Here is a 24182-nt window from a genome sequence, read left to right as displayed (position 1 = left end):
TAAATGAATACATATTTAGATAAATACATAAAATAAATAATCACAGAACAAAGGGACAGAGTTTTTTCTGTGATTATTTATTTTCTTTATTTTATCTGAACGGGCTGTTACATCACATCCATAATAAGCATTATTATGCAGGCAGTGTGTCACAGAGCCATGCTGTGAGTGGTCATCTCAGCTAAATGATTGATGTGCTGTGGGCCATCATGTCAGATGGATGATCGCCGTGCAGTGCATGATCGCCAGTGGTGGGCACACTTCCGATAATCCGATAACAGATAATTATCGAAGATAATGTTTTCATTATCCTCTACTGGTGGTTGGCTCTCACTGCGGTATTGTATCACTTCCTGTTCCAGAGCACAGCGGTGTTTTGCTGTATCTGTTAGCTGTTTAATCTGCGCAGTTAGATTGATCTAGATAACGATTTGTTTCACAGTGTAATCTTCACGTGCCTTAACTAAAGCACTCCGTCTGCTGAATCACCTCTAAATTATTTACACATTATTCACTTTGTGTGTTTTTAGGAATCCGCTAGCTTAGCGCAGCTACTAGCTCTTAGCCGGTTTAGCATGGCGGCTTCTCCTGTCTCTCCCGCACTTTTCTGCTCTGGGTGTGAAATGTTTAGTTATTCCTCAGCCTCCTTTAGCAGTAATGGTACTTGTAATAAGTGTAGCTTATTCGTAGCTTTGGAGGCCAGGCTGGGCGAATTGGAGACTCGGCTCCGCACCATGGAAAATTCTACAGCTAGCCAGGCCCCTGTAGTCGGTGCGGACCAAGGTAGCTTAGCCGCCGTTAGTTTCCCTCTGGCAGATCCCGAGCAGCCGGGAAAGCAGGCCGACTGGGTGACTGTGAGGAGGAAGCGTAGCCCTAAACAGAAGCCCCGTGTACACCGCCAACCCGTTCACATTTCTAACCGTTTTTCCCCACTCGGTGACACACCCGCTGAGGATCAAAATCTGGTTAATGGCGACTCTGTTTTGAGAAATGTGAAGTTAGCGACACCAGCAACCATAGTCAATTGTCTTCCGGGGGCCAGAGCAGGCGACATTGAAGGAAATTTGAAACTGCTGGCTAAGGCTAAGCGTAAATTTGGTAAGATTGGAATTCACGTCAGCAGTAATGACACCCGGTTACGCCAATCAGAGGTCACTAAAATTAACATTGAATCGGTGTGTAACTTTGCAAAAACAATGTCAGACTCTGTAGTTTTCTCTGGGCCCCTCCCCAATCGGACCGGGAGTGACATGTTTAGCCGCATGTTCTCCCTGAACTGCTGGCTGTCTGAGTGGTGTCCAAAAAATGAGGTTGCTTCATAGATAATTGGCAAAGCTTCTGGGCAAAACCTGGTCTTGTTAGGAGAGACGGCATCCATCCCACTTTGGATGGAGCAGCTCTCATTTCTAGAAATCTGGCCAATTTTATTAAATCCTCCAAACCGTGACTATCCAGGGTTGGGACCAGGAAGCAGAGTTGTAGTCTTACACACCTCTCTGCAGCTTCTCTCCCCCTGCCATCCCCTCATTACCCCATCCCCGTAGAGACGGTGCCTGCTCCCAGACCACCAATAACCAGTAAAAATCTATTTAAGCATAAAAATTCAAAAAGAAAAAATAATATAGCACCTTCAACTGCACCACAGACTAAAACAATTAAATGTGGTCTATTAAACATTAGGTCTCTCTCTTCTAAGTCCCTGTTAGTAAATGATATAATAATTGATCAACATATTGATTTATTCTGCCTTACAGAAACCTGGTTACAGCAGGATGAATATGTTAGTTTAAATGAGTCAACACCCCCGAGTCACACTAACTGCCAGAAAGCTCATAGCACGGGCCGAGGCGGAGGATTAGCAGCAATCTTCCATTCCAGCTTATTAATTAATCCAAAACCAAGACAGAGCTTTAATTCATTTGAAAGCTTGACTCTTAGTCTTGTCCATCCAAATTGGAAGTCCCAAAAACCAGTTTTATTTGTTATTATCTATCGTCCACCTGGTCGTTACTGTGAGTTTCTCTGTGAATTTTCAGACCTTTTGTCTGACTTAGTGCTTAGCTCAGATAAGATAATTATAGTGGGCGATTTTAACATCCACACAGATGCTGAGAATGACAGCCTCAACACTGCATTTAATCTATTATTGGACTCAACTGGCTTTGCTCAAAATGTAAATGAGTCCACCCACCACTTTAATCATATCTTAGATCTTGTTCTGACTTATGGTATGGAAATTGAAGACTTAACAGTATTCCCTGAAAACTCCCTTCTGTCTGATCATTTCTTAATAACATTTACATTTACTCTGATGGACTACCCAGCAGTGGGGAATAAGTTTCATTACACTAGAAGTCTTTCAGAAAGCACTGTAACTAGGTTTAAGGATATGATTCCTTCTTTATGTTCTCTAATGCCATATACCAACACAGTGCAGAGTAGCTACCTAAACTCTGTAAGTGAGATAGAGTATCTCATCAATAGTTTTACATCCTCACTGAAGACAACTTTGGATGCTGTAGCTCCTCTGAAAAAGAAAGCCTTAAATCAGAAGTGCCTGACTCCGTGGTATAACTCACAAACTCGCAGCTTAAAGCAGATAACCTGTAAGTTGGAGAGGAAATGGCGTCTCACTAATTTAGAAGATCTTCACTTAGCCTGGAAAAAGAGTCTGTTGCTCTATAAAAAAGCCTTCCGTAAAGCTAGGACATCTTACTACTCATCACTAATTGAAGAAAATAAGAACAACCCCAGGTTTCTTTTCAGCACTGTACCCAGGCTGACAAAGAGTCAGAGCTCTATTGAGCTGAGTATTCCTTTAACTTTAACTAGTAATGACTTCAAAACTTTCTTTGCTAAAAAAATTCTAACTATTAGAGAAAAAATTACTCATAACCATCCCAAAGACATATCGTTATCTTTGGCTGCTTTCAGTGATGCCGGTATTTGGTTAGACTCTTTCTCTCCGATTGTTCTGTCTGAGTTATTTTCATTAGTTTCTTCCTCCAAACCATCAACATGTCTATTAGACCCCATTCCTACCAGGCTGCTCAAGGAAGCCCTACCATTAATTAATGCTTCGATCTTAAATATGATCAATCTATCTTTATTAGTTGGCTATGTACCACAGGCTTTTAAGGTGGCAGTAATTAAACCATTACTTAAAAAAGCCATCACTTGACCCAGCTATCTTAGCTAATTATAGGCCAATCTCCAACCTTCCTTTTCTCTCAAAAATTCTTGAAAGGGTAGTTGTAAAACAGCTAACTGATCATCTGCAGAGGAATGGTCTATTTGAAGAGTTTTAGTCAGGTTTTAGTATCCATGATAGTACAGAAACAGCATTAGTGAAGGTTACAAATGATTTTCTTATGGCCTCAGACAGTGGACTCATCTCTGTGCTTGTTCTGTTAGACCTCAGTGCTGCTTTTGATACTGTTGACCATAAAATTTTATTACAGAGATTACAGCATGCCATAGGTATTAAAGGCACTGCGCTGCAGTGGTTTGAATCATATTTATCTAATAAATTACAATTTGTTCATGTAAATGGGGAATCTTCTTCACAGACTAAGGTTAATTATGGAGTTCCACAAGGTTCTGTGCTAGGACCAATTTTATTCACTTTATACATGTTTCCCTTAGGCAGTATTATTAGACTTCATTGCTTAAATTTTCATTGTTATGCAGATGATACCCAGCTTTATCTATCCATGAAGCCAGAGGACACACACCAATTAGCTAAACTGCAGGATTGTCTTACAGACATAAGGACATGGATGACCTCTAATTTCCTGCTTTTAAACTCAGATAAAGCTGAAGTTATTGTACTTGGCCCCACAAATCTTAGAAACATGGTGTCTAACCAGATCCTTACTCTGGATGGCATTACCCTGACCTCTAGTAATACTGTGAGAAATCTTGGAGTCATTTTTGATCAGGACATGTCATTCAATGTGCATATTAAACAAATATGTAGGACTGCTTTTTTGCATTTGCGCAATATCTCTAAAATTAGAAAGGTCTTGTCTCAGAGTGATGCTGAAAAACTAATTCATGCATTTATTTCCTCTAGACTGGACTATTGTAATTCATTATTATCAGGTTGTCCTAAAAGTTCCCTGAAAAGCCTTCAGTTAATTCAAAATGCTGCAGCTAGAGTACTGACAGGGACTAGAAGGAGAGAGCATATCTCACCCATATTGGCCTCTCTTCATTGGCTTCCTGTTAATTCTAGAATAGAATTTAAAATTCTTCTTCTTACTTATAAGGTTTTGAATAATCAGGTCCCATCTTATCTTAGGGACCTCATAGTACCATATCACCCCAATAGAGCGCTTCGCTCTCAGACTGCAGGCTTACTTGTAGTTCCTAGGGTTTGTAAGAGTAGAATGGGAGGCAGAGCCTTCAGCTTTCAGGCTCCTCTCCTCTGGAACCAGCTCCCAATTCAAATCAGGGAGACAGACACCCTCTCTACTTTTAAGATTAGGCTTAAAACTTTCCTTTTTGCTAAAGCTTATAGTTAGGGCTGGATCAGGTGACCCTGAACCATCCCTTAGTTATGCTGCTATAGACTTAGACTGCTGGGGGGTTCCCATGATGCACTGAGTGTTTCTTTCTCTTTTTGCTCTGTATGCACCACTCTGCATTTATGTCTTTTTTTCTGGTTCTCTCCCTCAGCCCCAACCAGTCCCAGCAGAAGACTGCCCCTCCCCGAGCCTGGTTCTGCTGGAGGTTTCTTCCTGTTAAAAGGGAGTTTTTCCTTCCCACTGTCGCCAAGTGCTTGCTCACAGGGGGTCGTTTTGACCGTTGGGGTTTTTCCGTAATTATTGTATGGCCTTGCCTTACAATATAAAGCACCTTGGGGCAACTGTTTGTTGTGATTTGGCGCTATATAAATAAAGTTGATTTGATTATCTTTTTAAATAATTTCAAAAACCATTATCGGACAATTATCTTCTGATGAATTGTCGTCTGATAACTTTAATGTAGTAAGCAAAACTGAACAGCAATAAGCATTTTTAAAATTTTAAATGTGGTTTTCTACAAACGGATGTAAGCTAGTTTCAGGAGAAACCACACTATCCTCTGCAGACAAAGGAGAACTGGTGACCTAAAAAAAAAAAAAAAAAAAAATAATAATAATAATTTTCTTTAACACCATACTGATATACTGGCAATATCACTCAAGTCATCCAAAGGCATACATTTTTAACTTATGCTTCAAATTTTAACCAAACTAATTTTGGACAAGTTATTTAAAATTACTGTCATGTCTGAAGTTTTATCAGATATATGTTTTAGTTTTAAAGTAATGCACTAATTTTTAAGGTTTTGTGAGCACATGCTGTGCCCAGCAGTGCATTATGGGTAATCTCAGTACGTTCACGACAGGACAAATGCATTTCAGACACTCTGTTCAAGCTCCACGGACAGCAGCATTAAACTCTAGTGCCTAAAACTCTTGTGAATATATTCTCTGGGTTTATAGACGTTATTGTATTTGCGTTTGTTAAATTCCACGCATCTTAAATGTAGCAGAAATGGATTATCTGGAATTTTGTTTTGGCAAGTTTCAAAGCCTCTACTGCCATCTACTGGCCAGTAGTGTTCATGGCAGTATTCGCCCTAAGTACTAAGCGTCTGGGCACCAGTAGATGGCAGTGTTCTACTTATTTTGACCCCGGTAATATCAGATGGTTGTCAAATCAACTTTTTGGCTTTGCAAATGGCTTTTTTTTTTTTTACAAATTAAGTTTAAAAACAAAACAACAAAAAAAAAAACATTACAAGACAGCTCTGCGGTGTTTGCACAGACACAGTGCGAGCGGTTGGATGCTTGTAGCTCTTTAGCAACCAGACCACAATAATATCAAACAGGTTTGATTTTCATTCGACCATAAGATCAGCGATCAGGAGGTGGTCGTGAGATGTTGAACGCAGCTTGTTACTCCATGTACACTACACGATGCAGGATGCGCGATTAACCTGAAACTCGGTCCAAAAATTTCTCACACAAATGAAAAATCATCTGAAAAAGTGCCAAAACTCGCACAGTGTAAAGCCATCATTTATGTGTCAAGACAATGTTGACAAGACAATTCATCATAAAACATGTGCACGGCACTAATAAGAGCGCACATTCTCTCCACATGCAAAACATTTTGCAATGACACTTCTAGGGCTCTGTAAAAATGCCTGTTTTTACAAATAAAAAATGGAATATTTTACAAAAGCACATTTATCTGTAAACACCAACGCACGTCACATTAACGTGTTGGTTTACATAATGAATGCCTGAACCAATCAGTGTTTAGCAGGGGCACATTTACCCAGAATCCTTTGCGATCTGTCTGTTTTTGTTACAAAACCTCAGAATTAGTGCATTATTCAACATTAAAAGATATGTTATATTTTAGCTTTGTACAAATGACAGAATTGACATTAATGGAGTTATTCTATCAGTATTCACACAAAACCATAAGTCAGGATGCCTTTATTTTTCAAGACCTCCGCCTGACCGGAGCATTGTGATTGGTAGAGTGCTAAGCTTTGTGGCTGCTTTCAAGGTGTTTTAGTTGTGTAGTTTTCAAAAGGGGCAACATTTTTTGGGTGGTTCATCGGTTTATCTTTATCAAAGATGACTTTTCAGTTGTCTGATTATCTGTTATCAAAGTTAATTTTTTGAGTATCTGTGCTCACCACTGATGATTGCAATGCTGCACATGCGTGAAGCTGGATCAAATGATCTCTCAGCTGCGCATGTGTGCTTATATCATCTGATAGCTGTGGTGGTGTGACAGGAGTATTATTTTGCTGTATTCTGACAGCATTTTGGTAGTCGTACTGTGTTCCACCTACATTTGAACTGTGTTCAGGAGCTATTATTTAAGGCATGTGCAGGGATCATTTGAGGCAGGTCGGGGCACAATTTGAGTATTTGGACAACATTATTATGCATTTCTTATTCCCTCCTAGACGTAGCTTGAATTGTGGTTTTCTTCCCATTCCGCCTGATGCAGCTTCATTCAGGCTCATTCATGCTAAGTGTGAGGGGCCCTTAACAGTGTTGTTCATAATAATGTGGGTCACAGACTATCATTATATGCAGGTGATTTGTTATTATATGTGACTGACCCAGCATTTACTCTTCCGAGTATTCTCTGTCTCTGTATTTCAGAGCATTTCAGTTCCTTCGCAAGATATAAGAAAAGTGGATGTTATCGATTAATGCAGCAGCTCTGCAACTTCAGCAAGCTGATTTGCCATTTAAAGTCTCCCGTTCTGGTTTTAGGTATCTCTGTATTGATGTGAGTGAACATTTTCAGGTCTTTTGTCTGCCAATTTTACCCCACTTATTGCCAAAACCAAATCTGATCTTTGGAGATGGATTACATTACCTATTTCTCTATTTGGGAGGATTCATGCTATTAGAATGACCATTTTGCCAGTTTGCTTCAATTGATTCCTTTATTTTTCCCAAAATACTTTTTTGATTCCTTGGATAAAATGATTTAGCTCCTTCATTTGAGGTGTGAGACCCCACAGATCCTTAAATCATTGCTTCAAAGATGTTATTTACGTTTAAAATACAGTAAGCAGTTCCCTATTTCAGGCATTTATTTATTCCATCAACTTTATTTACGGAAGCTTGTGAATAATTATGCTGCATTCTGCAGGTGGAATGTACAGCAGACCACAGTTTTGACTATGTGAGGCAGCAATTTGTTATGCAGATAACATGTTATCACCGGATAACATGGATGTCTTTTGACACAACCTATATGTATTGTAATTAAGCTTTAAGCTGTCAGTGGAGTGTTCAACCAAGAGTCATATTACCAAGAAAAATGGTTCAAATCCCATTGTGGGATTTTTTTTTTTTTTTTTGGCCATCATGTTATGTATTGCTGTGAGCAGATTGTCATGATTCGAGGTGGCGAGGCACAGAAGGTGGTAGAACACCAATGCAGATTCACAGACATAGAAATACATACACAGAAATGTTAGGGTTAGTAAAAAAAAAAAAAAAAGGCTTTATCTAGTATACTGGTAAAAAGGTTCGGTACACAGTGCATCAGTCAGTGAGGCAGAGGTACAGGCAGATGTGGTGCTGAGGCGTGGTCCAAAAACATAATGGGGTTCAGGTGCATGGTGTGGCCATGTTCAAAGGCAAGACAGGGGCAAGGTCACAAAACAAGCAAGGTCAAAAGATGAGCAGGCAATCGAACAAGAACAAAACAAGGCTGGAATGACAACAAGAAGTGTGATGAACTGGAGGAGAAGTGGTGAACTAAGGCTGCTCAAATAAGGGAGGTGGTAATTAACAGAACAAGACACAGGTGTGGAAGAACAATCTGGAAGGGGGGTGTGGCAAACAAAAGGGAGAAGACACACCCATACCAAACCCTGAACACCAGACAAGAGAGTGCAGTCAGACAAAAGCAAAGTGTAGGACCCAAATCAAAGATTAACCTAAAACCACAGTAATCTAAACAAAATGTCAAAACCACAGATGCACAAATAAATAAGAAATAAAATAAAGAAGGCCTAACATGAAAGAACAAATGTAACTACTGAAAAGAGATCAACAACAAAAATAAAGGCTCCGACTAAACTAAAATGTAACTCACAAATGGTGACAGTAGAATAAATGGATAATTCAACGTGTCAAAAGAAAAACAAACAGGTAATACAACTAATGATAATACAATTGGAAGAAACAAAGGCTGGGCAGAAACTAAGACAGAACTAGGCACATGAGAACAGTATGATGAACAGGACTTAACTGATAACCAGAAAATAAAACCATTGACAAAAGTATTACCACAGAAAAGAGAGCAACAGAACCAAACTGTGACTGATGTACAATTAACAGAGACACATGACTAAGGTATGAAAACAGGCAACAAATGAACAGAAAACAAAGCCCGTGGCAATGAAATCACAACAGAAGGTCAAAGACTGGGGATCAAAGTGGTGGGCAAGGACACAGACAAGAGAACAAAACATGACACAGATCGGGACTTGTGCAAATCCTGACACAGATGACAAGAGCATGGATATGCATTTCATACAGGAGTAATGTTTCTTCTTCTGCTTTTTTCATAGCCAAGTCTGTGTTATGTTGTCACACTTCACTGACATACAGGTAGGATTTCTGATTGTGAAAATGATGAATCTGCAAATACCAGCATCTAGAAGTCAAGCAGTGGAATATGTCAGCAAATGTCACCAGTTAAGCTAAGTGGTTAGCTCTGTTGCATCACAGCAAGAAGGCCATGGGATCCCACACGGTCCTTTCTGTGTGGAGTTTGCATGTTGTCCTCGTGTTTGCATGGGTTCCCTCTGTGTGCTCCGGCTTCATCCTACATTCAAAGACATGTTCTTTAAGTGAACTGGTGAATCTAAATTGACCATAGTTGTGAGTGGGTGTGTGAATGTGCTTGTGTCTATGTGGGCCTGCGATAGACTGGTGTCCTGTCAAGAGTGTACCCTGTTTTTCACCCTATTACTCCTGGGATAGTCTCTAACCCCTCCTCGACCCTTAATTAGAATAAATGGGTATAGACAGTGATGGTCACAGTTCCACTAATCCACTAACTGCTAATTATCAAAGCTAATGTTTTCATTATCAGGTTAGCTTTTCAGATAACTTTGAAAACCATCATCAGACCACTTATCTTCCAAAAAATTTTAGTCCGATAATCTTTAGATTGCTAACATGTTTTTGCATGTGAAGAGAATAAAACTTTAACAATCAAAAACCTTCGTTAAATCTGAAGTGAAAGATTTTAGTACTTTTCTGTTAAATGCTTTGTAGTAAATAAACAGCTCTATCCTCTACAGACAGAGAAGAGCTGGTCACAAGATAATTGCTCTTGATACCATACTAACTTATCGTCAATATCACGCAAGTCATCCAGAGGCATACAGTTTTAACTCATGGTTAAAGTTTAACCAAACTAATTTCAGACATGTTATTTAAATTAACGTCACTTCTGAAGTTTTATGAAGTGAAAATATCAGCTATATGTTTTAGTTTTAAAGTATTGCATTAATTTTGAAGGTTTTAGTGTGGACATGCCTCATCAGTGCTAGTACATTATGGGTAAAAGTTCAGGAAATCAGGCACCACACGGACAATAGCATTAAACTCTGTATATCGTGCCTAAAACTCTTGTGAATACATTTTCTGAGTTTATAGACATCGTTATTGTGTTTGTTTTATGTAAAAATGCCAGAAGAAGCCCAGGTTGCTTCTTCATTATTTTCAGTTGGAATCACTGTGAGTTGCAATCGCTTCCTGTTTGCTCTATAATGTCCTGGTTAATCCTCTGGGGTCCGAGGGCATTTTTTGGACAGTTCACTCACCTGGCATAAATGTTTTATTACTGCTGTCAACAGCTCTCCCTGCATCCCACAATCAAGTTTTATGTCTCTTTATTTTTCAGGACAACCTGTGCTTTCAGAATATATATGTTTTTGTTGTGTTTTATAAGTGTAATAAAGGTTTACATTCAAAAATAGGCAAGGAAAAAATAAAGCGAAAAATAATTTTCTACACACATTTATTCAAAACACACAGAAAACTATAACAACTGTTTTGACACTTTATAAAGGTAATTTGAGGTCTTGTGTGAAAGTCTGTACAACAAAAAGGTTCAAACAATAAACACAAATGCACATTTTGAACAATATATACAAAATGGTCTATGCGTTTTGTTGTCCATTGATATGATAAACAGTGCTTTATGCAGAGAAAGCAACAGAGTTATCCAGTAACATTCACATGCAAACTAGTGGAGCAATCCTGATAGTTACACACTCTTTGTTTGAGCATGTGAGAATGTCATCAGAGGCTTTCTGTGTGCTCCTGCTTTCACTGATCGCTGTGCTTATTGGTGCGGGGCGCACTGAGTATACAACCCCTGGCAAAAATTATGGACTCACCGACCTCGGAGGATGTTCATTCAGTTGTTTAATTTTGTAGAATAAAAGCAGATCACAGACATGACACAAAACTAAAGTCATTTCAAATGGCAACTTTCTGGCTTTAAGAAACACTATAAGAAATCAAGAAAAAAAAGATTGTGGCAGTCAGTAATGGTTACTTTTTTAGACCAAGCAGAGGAAAAAAATATGGACTCACTCAATTCTGAGGAAAAAATTATGGAATCACCCTGTAAATTTTCATCCCCAAAACTAACACCTGCATCATATCAGATCTGCTCGTTAGTCTGCATCTAAAAAGGAGTGAACACACCTTGGAGAGCTGTTGCACCAAGTGGACTGACATGAATCATGGCTCCAACACGAGAGATGTCAATTGAAACAAAGGAGAGGATTATCAAACTCTTAAAAGAGAGTAAATCAGCACGCAATGTTGCAAAAGATGTTGGTTGTTCACAGTCAGCTGTGTCTAAACTCTGGACCAAATACAAACAACATGGGAAGGTTGTTAAAGGCAAACATACTGGTAGACCAAGGAAGACAAAGCGTCAAGACAGAAAACTTAAAGCAATATGTCTCAAAAATCGAAAAATGTACAACAAAACAAATGAGGAACGAATGGGAGGAAACTGGAGTCAACGTCTGTTACCGAACTGTAAGAAACCGCCTAAAGGAAATGGGATTTACATACAGAAAAGCTAAATGAAAGGCATCATTAACACCTAAACAGAAAAAACAAGGTTACAATGGGCTAAGGAAAAGCAATTGTGGACTGTGGATGACTGGATGAAAGTCATATTCAGTGATGAATCTCGAATCTGCATTGGGCAAGGTGATGATGCTGGAACTTTTGTTTGGTGCCTTTCCAATGAGATTTATAAAGATGACTGCCTGAAGAGAACATGTAAATTTCCACAGTCATTGATGATATGGGGCTGCATGTCAGGTAAAGGCACTGGGGAGATGGCTGTCATTACATCATCAATAAATGCACAAGTTTATGTTGATATTTTGGACAATTGAAAGGATGTTTGGGGATGATGAAATCATTTTTCAAGATGATAATGCATCTTGCCATAGAGCAAAAACTGCAAAAACATTCCTTGCAAAAAGACACATAGGGTCAATGTCATGGCATAGGGTCAATGTCAATGAGCAGATCTGATTTGATGCAGGTGTTAATTTGGGGGATGAAAATTTACAGGGTGATTCCATAATTGTTTCCTCAGAATTGAGTGATTCCATATTTTTTTCCTCTGCTTGGTCTAAAAAAGTAACCGTTACTGACTGCCACAATCTTTTTTCTTGATTTCTTATAGTGTTTCTTAAAGCCAGAAAGTTACCATTTGAAATGACTTTAGTTTTGTGTCATGTCTGTGATCTGCTTTTTTTCTACAAAATTAAACAACTGAATGAACATCCTCTGAGGCCGGTGATTCCATAATTTTTGCCAGGGGTTGTATACTAATAGTATGTACTCATTCGAGCACCCAGGGGGTTATTCAAACAGGCCAACTAGTAATATATCACTCCTGAAAATGATCTTTGGCTTTTCACATGAGGGAAATCTGCCCTACGATTGGATTTGAAAAACCATGTGACGGTGAACCAATTCCGATTGGACACTCACATTGCGCACGTCATCACACAGTTTCTATGAGGAGTACAAAGATGGCCAAGGGCTGGCTCGAAAGGCTGCAGAGTTAACTTTTCATCAAAAAAAAAAAAAAGTAAGTTTCTATCTCATATCATTCAAAAGTTATTTATTATTTAGTAAAGCTTGGTCTTAGCCGTTGTATACAACGGTGTCGGCCCCAGAGGGTTAATGTCCTTTATAACACTGTTTGTCATCTTTGTTCCAGAGTAATATATATAAGATGTCTGAACTTTGGTTTGCGTTTATTCAATTCCACGCAGATTAAAAGTAGCAGACACGGATTATTTGGAATATTTGTTTTGGTCTCTACTGCCATCTACTGGCCAGTAGTGTTCTTCGCAGTATTCGCCCTAAGTATTGAGCTATCCCATAATCCTTTGCACCCCTGAGAATTGTTGCAGCCTCTTGCTGCAGCTAAAGAAATAAAAATGTTTGGTGTATATTGCTCATTTACAATTGTCGTCGTGGATTCTGTTGTTTAAACAGCAGCAACTCTCTGGCATGGAAAAAAACAAAACAAAAACAAAAACTGGTATGCAAAGGATTATGGGTAAGGGTCTGAGCATCTGGGTGCCAGTAGATGCCAGTGTTCTATGCATTTTGACCCCGGTTATATCAGACAGTTGTCTAATCACAACTTGACTTTTGGCTTTTGCAAATGGATTTTTTTTTACATATGAATAAAATGACATGTTTTACAAAAGCACATTTATATATAAATACCAGCACACACATCACGTCACATTATTGTGTTGGTTTTTACATAGAATGAATGTGTCAGCCAGTCAGTGTTAGCAGAGGCTCATTTACCCATAATCCCTTTGGCATCTGTCTGTGTTTGTTACAAAACTTCAGAATTAGAGCATTAGTTAAAATTAAAAGATATGTGTTATATTTTAACTTTGTACAAATGACAGAATTGACATTAATGGAAATATTCTGTCCTGATAAATTTGACCATAAGTCAAAACTGCTTTATTTCCAAGAAGTCTGCCTCACTGCGGTACTACAGTATTCTGTTAAAGAATAATGGCTTGTTTTGTGTGTTTGTAGAGTTGAGCTTAGCTCCTCTCAATTGCTTCGCTGTTTGGGTCTGTGGTTGCCTTTGATACTACCAGAAGTGATCGTGGTGTTAAAACTCAAAATCAGCTTGTTAGTAGTTGTAAGTGTGCCAGAAGCAATACTGAAAGTTATCGGTTAGCTATAGCTTTCGATAAATTTTTGGGTGGTTTATTGGTTTAGCTTTATAAAAGATAACTTTTCAGTTAGCTGATTAGCTGTTATCAAAGCTAACTTTTGGTTAGTTGTGCCCACCACTGGGTATAGAGAATGAATGAATGTCATCAGTTAATATCACCACCAGACATTATCACTGGCACAGCTGGCGAGTACGTGCCCATATACATGAAAACAATGCCCAGTGCCCTGGTTTTAACATCACTCAGAAGAATATAGTTCCACACAATGTACATAAAGATCCCAGGAATCCAGTCCGTGGTTTAGTTGTCAATGTTCACAAATGAGTCACTTTTACCACTCATATCCCACCAAAGAAGATGTCAATGTATTTATTTACTTTGTGTTGTTTTCCTCACACCATAATTTTGGCACCATATTCAAACTCCACAGACCTTGTTTCTCAGTCCCTTCTGTGGCCAAATATCAGCTGTTTTACTCCTTCAAACCAAATAATGTCAGGTTTCACCATATTCCTCTATAGCACATAAAATTTCTGTATTTCAGATCCTGATCTGGTTTGTGATAGTTTATTTTATTCTTCCATGTTGTCATATTTGTTAAACCAGTTCAGCCAACATATTTTTTTCATTTTCTGAATTCTTTGTGGCTCAAAGGGTTTTTGTAGATGAACCTTATGCTTTTACGTTGGAATTGAGCATCCTGAATGAGCATCACACAAGACGTATTTTATATTTATTTTTAATGTGGGTTCTTCTCTTTCCAGTGTGCTTTTCTTAAGGTTTTTGGCAAAAACACTTTGTATATCTGAGCATGTGTAAAATTTCGCTTGGTTGTAGGCAGTGGTGGGCACACTTCCGATAATCCGATAACAGATAATTATCAATCAATCAATGAATCAATTTTTTTTATATAGCGCCAAATCACAACAAACAGTTGCCCCAAGGCATTATCAAAGATAATGTTTTCATTATCGGATTATCTTTTTAGATAACTTTAAAAACCATTATCGGATCAATTATCTTCCTATTAATTTTTGTCCGATAACTTTTAAACCGATAAAATAAACAAAGCTTAACAGCAACAAGCATTTTTAAAATCAGTTCAGCACCCACCTGTTAAAAGTTTTGTAATAGACGTACAGTTATAACCTCTGCCAACACAAGAGAACTGCTTGTATGAAAAGCATCTCAATCCTCTGCAGACAAACGAGAAACAGCCAAAAAAAACAAAAAACATTTCCTTTAACACCATACCAATATGCTGGCAATATCACCTAAGTCATCCAGAGGCATACATTTTTAACTTATGGTTCAAATTTTAACCAAACTAATTTTGGACAAGTTATTTAAAATTACTGTCATGTCTGAAGTTTTAGAAAGTGAAAATATCAGATATATGTTTTAGTTTTAAAGTAATGTGCTAATTTTTAAGGTTTTGTGAGCACATGCTCTGCCCCGCAGTGCATTATGTTGCAATTTGTGAGTACAACTACGAGTTCATACATTTGAGTACTTGTCGATACTGAGTACCAATACGACTACTTAATCATACTATTACAGTTTTATGATGACTTTGAAAACGTTTTATTCATCAGTTTTTCATTACTTTTTGACTGTAACTGCTACCAATATGATTGGCTTTGTTTTTATTTACAAACATTTCACTTAAATCATGTATCATCACTTTTTGATGACAACAAATTTTCCTTTAACACTGTGTTTCTTAACAAACATGACACTGAAATGTAACCTGTGGACTTCAGCACTACGAAATATAACACACCAATAACTGAACTGAAACTGTCCATCAATAACTTTATTTATGTCTGTGAGCACTAAAAGCCTTTTTTAAAAATTTGAGGGACAGATTCGTTTTGATGAAAAGAAGGTTCTCTGCATTGTTTCTGTTTTTAATTACAATGTGTGACACTGAGCTAAACAGTCTTTCACTCTTCAAACTATTTTTAAACTTTTAATTAAATACGTATCGGTAACAAATACAAATCGTAAATCCTACCCCAAAAGGTGTAACAAGTAAATGTTGATGAGCACGGTGTCGCACACACACAGTGTGTCGGGCGGCATCTCCACAACACATGGATGCAAACCGGAGTAATTTTAAGATTATGTTATTTTTTCTTTATGGATCATGGGATAATTTGCTCACGTTCAGGGGTGATTCTTTAACTACGGGCACTATTGGCCTTGTAAATGTAATTTCCACCACACCATTGCCTTACAATATAAAGCGCCTTGGGACAACTGTTTGTTGTGATTTGGCACTATATACATGTGCTCTGATGTTACTGTTTATCTCCATAGAAACTACCCACACAATCTTTCATACAAACTTTTTAAAGGGACGTTATTGTTATGGTGGAAATTACGGCAATAGTGTGGGACAACTACATTTCATTTAAAAAAATCACAACAGTTGTATGACATTGAATACCCCAATTATGTTTTGATTATTTTACTGATATTTTATTCAGAGATATTTTAAAACATTAGAAAAAACGTTTGTTTACTATTCATTTTTATTATTGAAGATCATAAGTCTGGGTGTGGGACAAGCACAAAATGGCAATATTTGCATATAATGATGCTGAAAAAAGGTGAAAAAGTCATCATAGACTACTAGGACAAATTTCTTAAAACACTTTCATTGTAAAGATAACTATAAAAGTGTGAAATTTCCCTTTTTTTCTTTTTTTCATAAAATATGATCAAGGGACATAAAAGTGCCCGTAGTCTAAGAATCACCCTCAGACAGAATGGCCCATTGCCTGTGGTAAATGAGCCATTAATGAGGCACAGTGGCTCTTTAAACTTCTGGCCCAAAGTGCAGCTCGTGGAGGAGGAGCAGAGGGTCTGAACCCAGCACCACGGACATTGTGCAAACGGATTACACCTGTAGTGGAGCGAGTCGGTCTCCCATTGGCCTGAGCACCCACATCAGGGGCTGAAACTCACCAACCTGATGGACATTCTCCACCACTGACACCCTGATCTGAGTTCTGCCAGAAGAACTGCGGCGCAAAGTGCCAAAGTCACAGAGGAACTTTTTTTTAGCCACACGAGGAATTAAAGTATTTTCAGATGTTGTTTTCCAAACTCAGGAGGGTTTGTGTGGATTATTTCTCTTTAAGATCGAATGATGATGAATTCCACTGAATTGAACAAGTAAGACTTTATTTACTGTGTGTGTGAATTTACTCTACATGAGGACTGCGCAGTCCTCATGGGGACGGCATGATGGACAGCATTGATGGATGTATTTTGACTTATAAGTAAATTACATGATAGCCTTTAAAAATCCATCAATTAGTCACGTCATTGTTTAAGCCACAGTGTTCAAAACGTATGAAAGAAGTAGTGGCTTATAGTCCGGAAATTACGGAGTGTGTGTGTGTGAAAATCCCACAGTGAAAGGTTGACATCATGCTACTGTAAAGGGGTATCGGGTCACAGAGTATCTGAGACATTTTATGATTACAAGTACAAGTATATTAATACAGGATTGGGCCGATACCTGATACTGGTATCAGGATCGGTGCATCCCTAATTGTAATGTCAGTACCTTTTTAATCGTGGTGCCCAAGGAGTGCACCTCAAATCCTGTTCCAGTGGCCAAAGTTGCATAGAGCGCATACACCAGCTGTTGTTCTGGATTCAAAGTCAAATGGACAGCCACCCCAGGATACCGGAAATCGTAAGAGTCTGTGTCCTTCACGGTCCACATGCTAGCCCTCCCTGTATGCCTTATCAAAATGCCAGAGATAGTTATACATACAGTGTAAAGGGTCAATTGGGGGTGTAATGGCCAGCACAGTATCTATCCAAGGATTCCATCCCATGTACTTGCGCAATACCAACAGTGTGATTGGCCCATTTTGCAACAGCCTGGACCAGTGTATCTGAGACATGGCAGAGGGCAACAGCGGGGATGTCATCATTAACATCATACACAGTACCCCGCCTGTACCGGGATCGAAGGAGGTGTAGCCCGGAATCTGTACACATACCATCCCTGGTTCTCAAGACCAGGCACCTAAGTGGCTCTACTCTACTCTTTTCTACTGTCCTATTTTACTCTTACTTTTTAGATATTTAGCTATACCTTTGTATACTGGCATAGTTCCACCTTAGAATTGGAATATAATATATAAGATATACCTTACTGAATTTTCATATAACCCATAAGGAGTGCAATAATTGGATGTGTTAATTTAGTCAGCTAACCACGGCCTAAAAGGTTTACAGGGCTGCACGGTGCCTGTAAAAAATGAATTGAGTGTATCGTCATTGTTGCGTATTCCCAGAATATCCTGTAGTTCTCAGGGTCTTTGCCGACATGGACATCATCTTAGAGGAAGCAGAGTTTATGCATGACACTGTGGCTGCTGTATCCACCAGCATGTCATATACACAGCCCAGTCTCACGTTTTTAACTCACTATTACTAACCCTACTCCTACCCCCAACCCTAACCATAACCATAACCTAATCCTACTCCTTCCCCCCACCCTAACCATAACCACCCTGACCCCCGCCCCTTCACTTTTAATTTTGTGCAGCCATCACAGAATGAATTAGAATGAATTTGTGCTGCCGTGATGAAAATGAGGCACTTTTTGTCACAATATCAGAAACCAGTAGATTAATGTATATTTCGTGCTGCCGAATCACGACTTGCCATGAGACCAGGTTGCATATTCCACCATCTGTATTTTACACTATTGCATTATATGCATCATATTTTAACCCTTTAGCGCCCACCCTCCAATGAGACTATGCTGCCCAATTGAAAACTATTTACACTAATGGTTTTGATAAACTATTTACAAATTACACTAAGCAGCGCACCCTGAAGCTTGTATGTGTTGCTGCTGGTGCAGTGTTCTGGGGATTGGTGACAGCAGACCCTCTCCATATCTGTGTCCATCTCTCTGCAGTTTCCACAGCTGCACCAGTGGAGCGCAGTTGCATCTGGGTCAGGGTGCACGGGTGAAAAGACAGCACATCAAACAGGACTCCCGGTGTCCTGTTGAGAAGTTTTCCGAGGTCTTTCTGGCCAGTCTCCAGAGAATTAAGTTTTTCATACAACACAAATTGTTTTATTGTTTTTGAGGGAAAGTAAAGTGTATCTCACATCTTATTGTGTTGTGTGATAATAAACAAACCATCTCAGCTGTACAAAGATTCCATGGATTTCCTACTGAAACATGGAATATGCCAAAACCCAGAAACTGGCGAAAGCGCAAAAAGAATCAGATATGTCAAAGTGTGCGTACACATGGATCCAAGCATGTTCCTGTTGTACATCCCACTGAATGTGGAATTGAGTGCACATGCAGAAGTACCAAACTCCTCCCTTTCCACGGCCCCATTTAAATATAAAAATGTATTTAAATAGGGGAGTCTGGGGGGTCGGGTTATGTTTAGGGTTAGGGGAAGGGAGAAACAGTTACGTTATGGTTCAGAGAAGGGGTTAGGGTTAGAAATAGTAAAATAAAAAAAAAAACGCGTCACAGAAATGTCACTCATTTCGTGATGGGAGCATGAAAAAAGTGAGAGTGGGCTGCCCCAACAATGCTGTTAGTCAGGATGAATGAGTCAGGCCACCTAGCCACGATGTTAGTTAGAAACTGTTGTTGTTGTGATTATTGGTATTGTTGTTTACATTCCAGAGCAATAACAGAAGAGCTGCAGATCACTTACATTACTATAAGCTACAGCGGGGAAAATAAGTATTTGATCCACTGTCGATTTTGCAACTTTTCCCACCTAAAATTATAGACCCCTCCATTCTTTGTAGATGGGTAAACTTGCGAAATTGACAGTGTCAAATACTTATTTTCCCCGCTGTATACATAAGTACTTCTTGATAAACATAGTAAACATATGTATGATTCTGTAACGGTAAGAGCAACCAAACTGTTTGAAACCGAAGTTGCTGATCATAATTATAATGAAGTGTCACGATCATTCTCACAAAGGAAGTAGATGTGTATATATAGAGCTGAGTGATTATACTGATGGGTTGAAGTTGGTGATAATCATGTAGTGAGAATCAAGTTAACACATACAATGTACAGTATGCGTACCACAGGATACTTGCTTTCAATGAAGTGTTCAGCACGTGCGGGTAAACTCTCTGGCTATTCATCACATGCACCAAGTCCTCTGAACATTCAACGATGTAACATAATATAACATAATGTAACATAATATACTCCTGATGTAATTCAGGCTGGAGTCGTCTATAAGATCAGGACTTGAAGAAGAGCTCAAGGTGCACTGTTCTCTTATTTGAGGGCTTGTCTATCAGTTCAGTATTGTTTATAATAGTATACGCTCCCAAACCTGTTAATGTGGAACGCTTTCAGGCTTATTCCAGATCAATAAAAATCATATGACTGGTTTTGTCTTTGCTTTTCAATGTAAATATATCATGTTCTCCTCAGTCTGACATGAAACCAAAACTTTTCACGACTGCTTTGGTGATTGCAGCCGAAGACAAAACTGTACACCATTTTCCTGTTAGAATTGACGCTGTTTGTGGGGACAGACTAATACCCGGGTGGAGTGTGGGAGTGTCAGCACAAACCATTTGGAGGATGGAGGTTTCAGTGGAAACTGTTATAAACCACCACATCTTAAACCGGCAGGTCCGCTAGGTGACACTTTTAAGTTTACTGAGCCAGACTGAATGGTTTGTGCTGACACTCCCACACTCCGCCTGGGGATTCTCTGCTGTGTTTGTGCCGGCTGTCTCCAGATGTGGTCAAATCCCATGATATCGTGTAGGGGTTCAAACGAGACTGTGCTGCCCTACTGTCATTATACAAAACGTGTAACGAAATTGCATGCAGTGCCATTCAGTGCAGAAGAGTATATATATATATATATATATATATATATATATATATATATATATATATATATATATATATATATATATATATATATATATATATATATAAAAATATGGATTGCACAGTTATTCACAGCTGTAAGTAAGTCCTTTCAGCATCTCCCTTGTTTTCACTCGGGGTCGCCACAGCAGATCCGAGGAGGATCTGCATATTGATTTGGCACAAAAGTTTGTGCTGGATGACCTTCCTGACGCAACTCCACATTACACAGAGAATGTGGCAGAGGCGTGGTTTGAACTAGGAACATTCCACAACAGAAACAAGTGCACTAACCACTTGGTCACTGCTGAAGAGTATTTATTGCACAGGGTGGGATATTGCAACTCAATCTCACACCATTTTGTGATGGCATCATGAAAAGTTCATTATTCTATTGGTTTGTAATACCATCACGAAAGTGCCACATTGTCATGACTGGAGCATGAATTAATTTTGTGACGGTATCACAAAATGAGGGGTGGCACAGGAGGGGGGATCAGTACGGGTTATATTTAGGGCTAGGGGAAAATGTAGGGTTTGAAATTGTAAAATAAAAAAAAACTTCATTATTTTGTGATGGGAGCACAAACAAGTGTGAGACTGGGCTGGATATTGCACAAACTGGAGAAGGGAGCATACATTTCAGTGTTCATATATTATTGCAACATATAATTATTGCCAGGGGTTGTATGAAACCCATAATTTTAGGACAGTCCCTAATGAAGCAAAAATATAAAATAAATAAAATAAATTCTTTTCAGCACAAAAGTCCTACGGGAGCTGTTTGCTCAGCATATGAACCTGCACTATTAGCTCCTCTTTAAACTGCAGAACTGTGACCATTTCAGCAGCTTCCAGCAGTACTGGATGGTGAAATGTTGAAGACAGCGTGCCTTCTTGTGAATACGGGCGGTCTGCTTGGTTCTGGTCATATTAAGTTTACGCTGTGAAACTGCCGGCCACTTTGTTACATCGTCATTAAATTCACTATCCGGTAGAACATACGGATCAACTGAACTAACTGCTACACATCGATCACAATAAACAGCTTTATCTCGAGGGTTTAAAGCCTCATAATAAGCTTTCATTCTCTCTATTTTCTTTCATGCGCCAGCCACGTAGTAATCCAAAATGGAGATGAGAGCAGAGTCATTATCTATCAAAGTACCCACATTTCCTGAAAGCAACATCATGTAAGGACTGATTGCTCCGCTGTCACTCACAATTCCACGCCCCTCTCAATTGAAGCCACACCCTCACACGCCAGAACAGGGCCAAAAGTTTGAAACTGAAAAAATAAGATCTGAAAGTGATAAAAACATCTGAAGGTGAAAAAAAAAAGAAATATGAATAAAAATAAATTATTTGATCAAAATAATTAGAGGTGAATCAAAAATATACAGTATTTAAACTGAAAACTATACAAGGTCTGTTAGAAAAGTATCCGACCTTTTTATTTTTTTCAAAAACTATATGGATTTGAATCACGTGTGATTGCATCAGCCAAGCTTGAACCTTCGTGTGCATTCGTGAGTTTTTTCACGCCTGTTGGTTGCGTCATTCGCCTGTGAGCAGGCTTTGTGTGAGCAGTGGTCCACCCCTCTCATCGGATTTTTATTGCGAAGAAATGTCGCGGCGCGGCACAAAAATGTCATGGCGCGGCACAAAACCACCTCCGTGTTGGTCTCACAGGACAGCTTTCAGATGGCTGTCGGTGGGTTTTCAGTCGTGTGACTAACTGAGAAATTGTGGATGAGCCTGGACATGCCAGAACATGTCCTGTGAGGCTTCATCACGGCGTTGCTTTGCGCCATGCGGCACTGCCGCGACGTGCGGAATTCCTCCGCTCCTCTTTCCATGACAAAAACTCCTGTAACAGTGGAATGTGCCGTTCATTTCCAAACTGGATGCTGTGTTTTATCCGGGACGTCCTCTGACTAGCACAGGAATTGTGGAAGACGTGGACATCAGCACTTTTTCGGCACATTGAGACAGACGTGCGGAGGAATTCCGCGCGTCGCGGTGGAGCCGCATGGCGCAAAGCAACGCCGTGATGAAGCCTCACAGGACATGTTTTGGCATGTCCAGGCTCATCCACAATTTCTCGGTTAGTCACATGAGTGAAAGCCCACCGACAGCCATCTGAAAGCCATCTCAAAGCCGTCCTGTGAGACCAACACGGCGGTGGTTTTGTGCCGCGCCCTGAATGGCACGGTGGCGCATCCGTCCGCTTTTCTTTCTACGAAAAAAACTCCTGTAACAGTGGAATGTGCCGAAAAAGTACTGATGTCCACGTCTCCTGCCATTTTTGTGTAAGTCAGACGACGTCCCGGATCAACAAAGCCTTCATGTTGAAAATGATCTGGTTGTTTCAGCCTGTCGATTGGCGCTCGGAGCGTGGCGCACTCTCAGCAGCTGTGGGCGGTCTTTAAACCAGCTGGAGCACTCCTTAATCTGTGTAATCCCCATAAAATCGTCCCTCAAAGTCATTTGAATTTTCCGAATGGTTACCACCTGGAGGTCTCTCACAGTTTCTGGAAAAAATTGATGCAGCAAAGCTCCAAATCGTTCAGACATTTATTCACAATATAAATCCGAGGAGAGGGGTGGACCAGTGCTCACACAAAGCCTGCTCACAGGCGAATGACGCAACCGACAGACATGAAAAAACTCACGCATGCGCACGAAGGTTCAAGCTTGGCTGATGCAATCACACGTGATTCAAATCCATATAGTTTTTGAAAAAAATAAAAAGGTCTGATAATTTTCTAACAGACCTCGTATCCTATAAGGTGTTACATGTGATAACCAATTTAAATATCAGTAATTGTATTCAGACGTATCATCATAGTAGAGGTGCCCATAATTTATACCATTTTTATAGCAGAACAGAAACAAGAAAAAACTTCTGGGCAAATACGAGCTCTGTCAATAAAGTATAGGTCCTTTTTATTTTTTTCAAAAACTATATGGATTTCTTTCATATGTTTTTACGTCAGACATGCTTGAACCCTCGTGCGCATGCGTGAGTTTTTCCACGCCTGTCGATGACGTCATTCGCCTGTGAGCACTCCTTGTGGGAGGAGTCGTCCAGCCCCTCATCGGAATTCCTTTGTCTGAGAAGTTGCTGAGAGACTGGCGCTTTGTTTGATCAAAATTTTTTCTAAACCTGTGAGACACATTGAAGTGGACACAGTTCGAAAAATTAAGCTGGTTTTCAGTGAAAATTTTAACGGCTGATGAGAGATTTTGAGGTGATACTGTCGCTTTAAGGACTTCCCACGGTGCGAGAAGTTGCGCAGCGCTCTCAGGCACCATCGTCAGCCTGTTTCAAGCTGAAAACCTCCACATTTCAGGATGTATTGATCCAGGACGTCGTGAGAGAACAGAGAAGTTTCAGAAGAAGTCGGTTTCAGCATTTTATCCGGATATTCCACTGTTAAAGGAGATTTTTTAA

The sequence above is a fragment of the Thalassophryne amazonica genome, chromosome 1 (genome assembly GCF_902500255.1).
Source record: "Thalassophryne amazonica chromosome 1, fThaAma1.1, whole genome shotgun sequence".
Lineage (NCBI taxonomy): Eukaryota > Metazoa > Chordata > Actinopteri > Batrachoidiformes > Batrachoididae > Thalassophryne > Thalassophryne amazonica.
The sequence above is the reverse complement of the archived record's forward strand: the minus strand, read 5'-3'. Positions refer to the sequence as shown.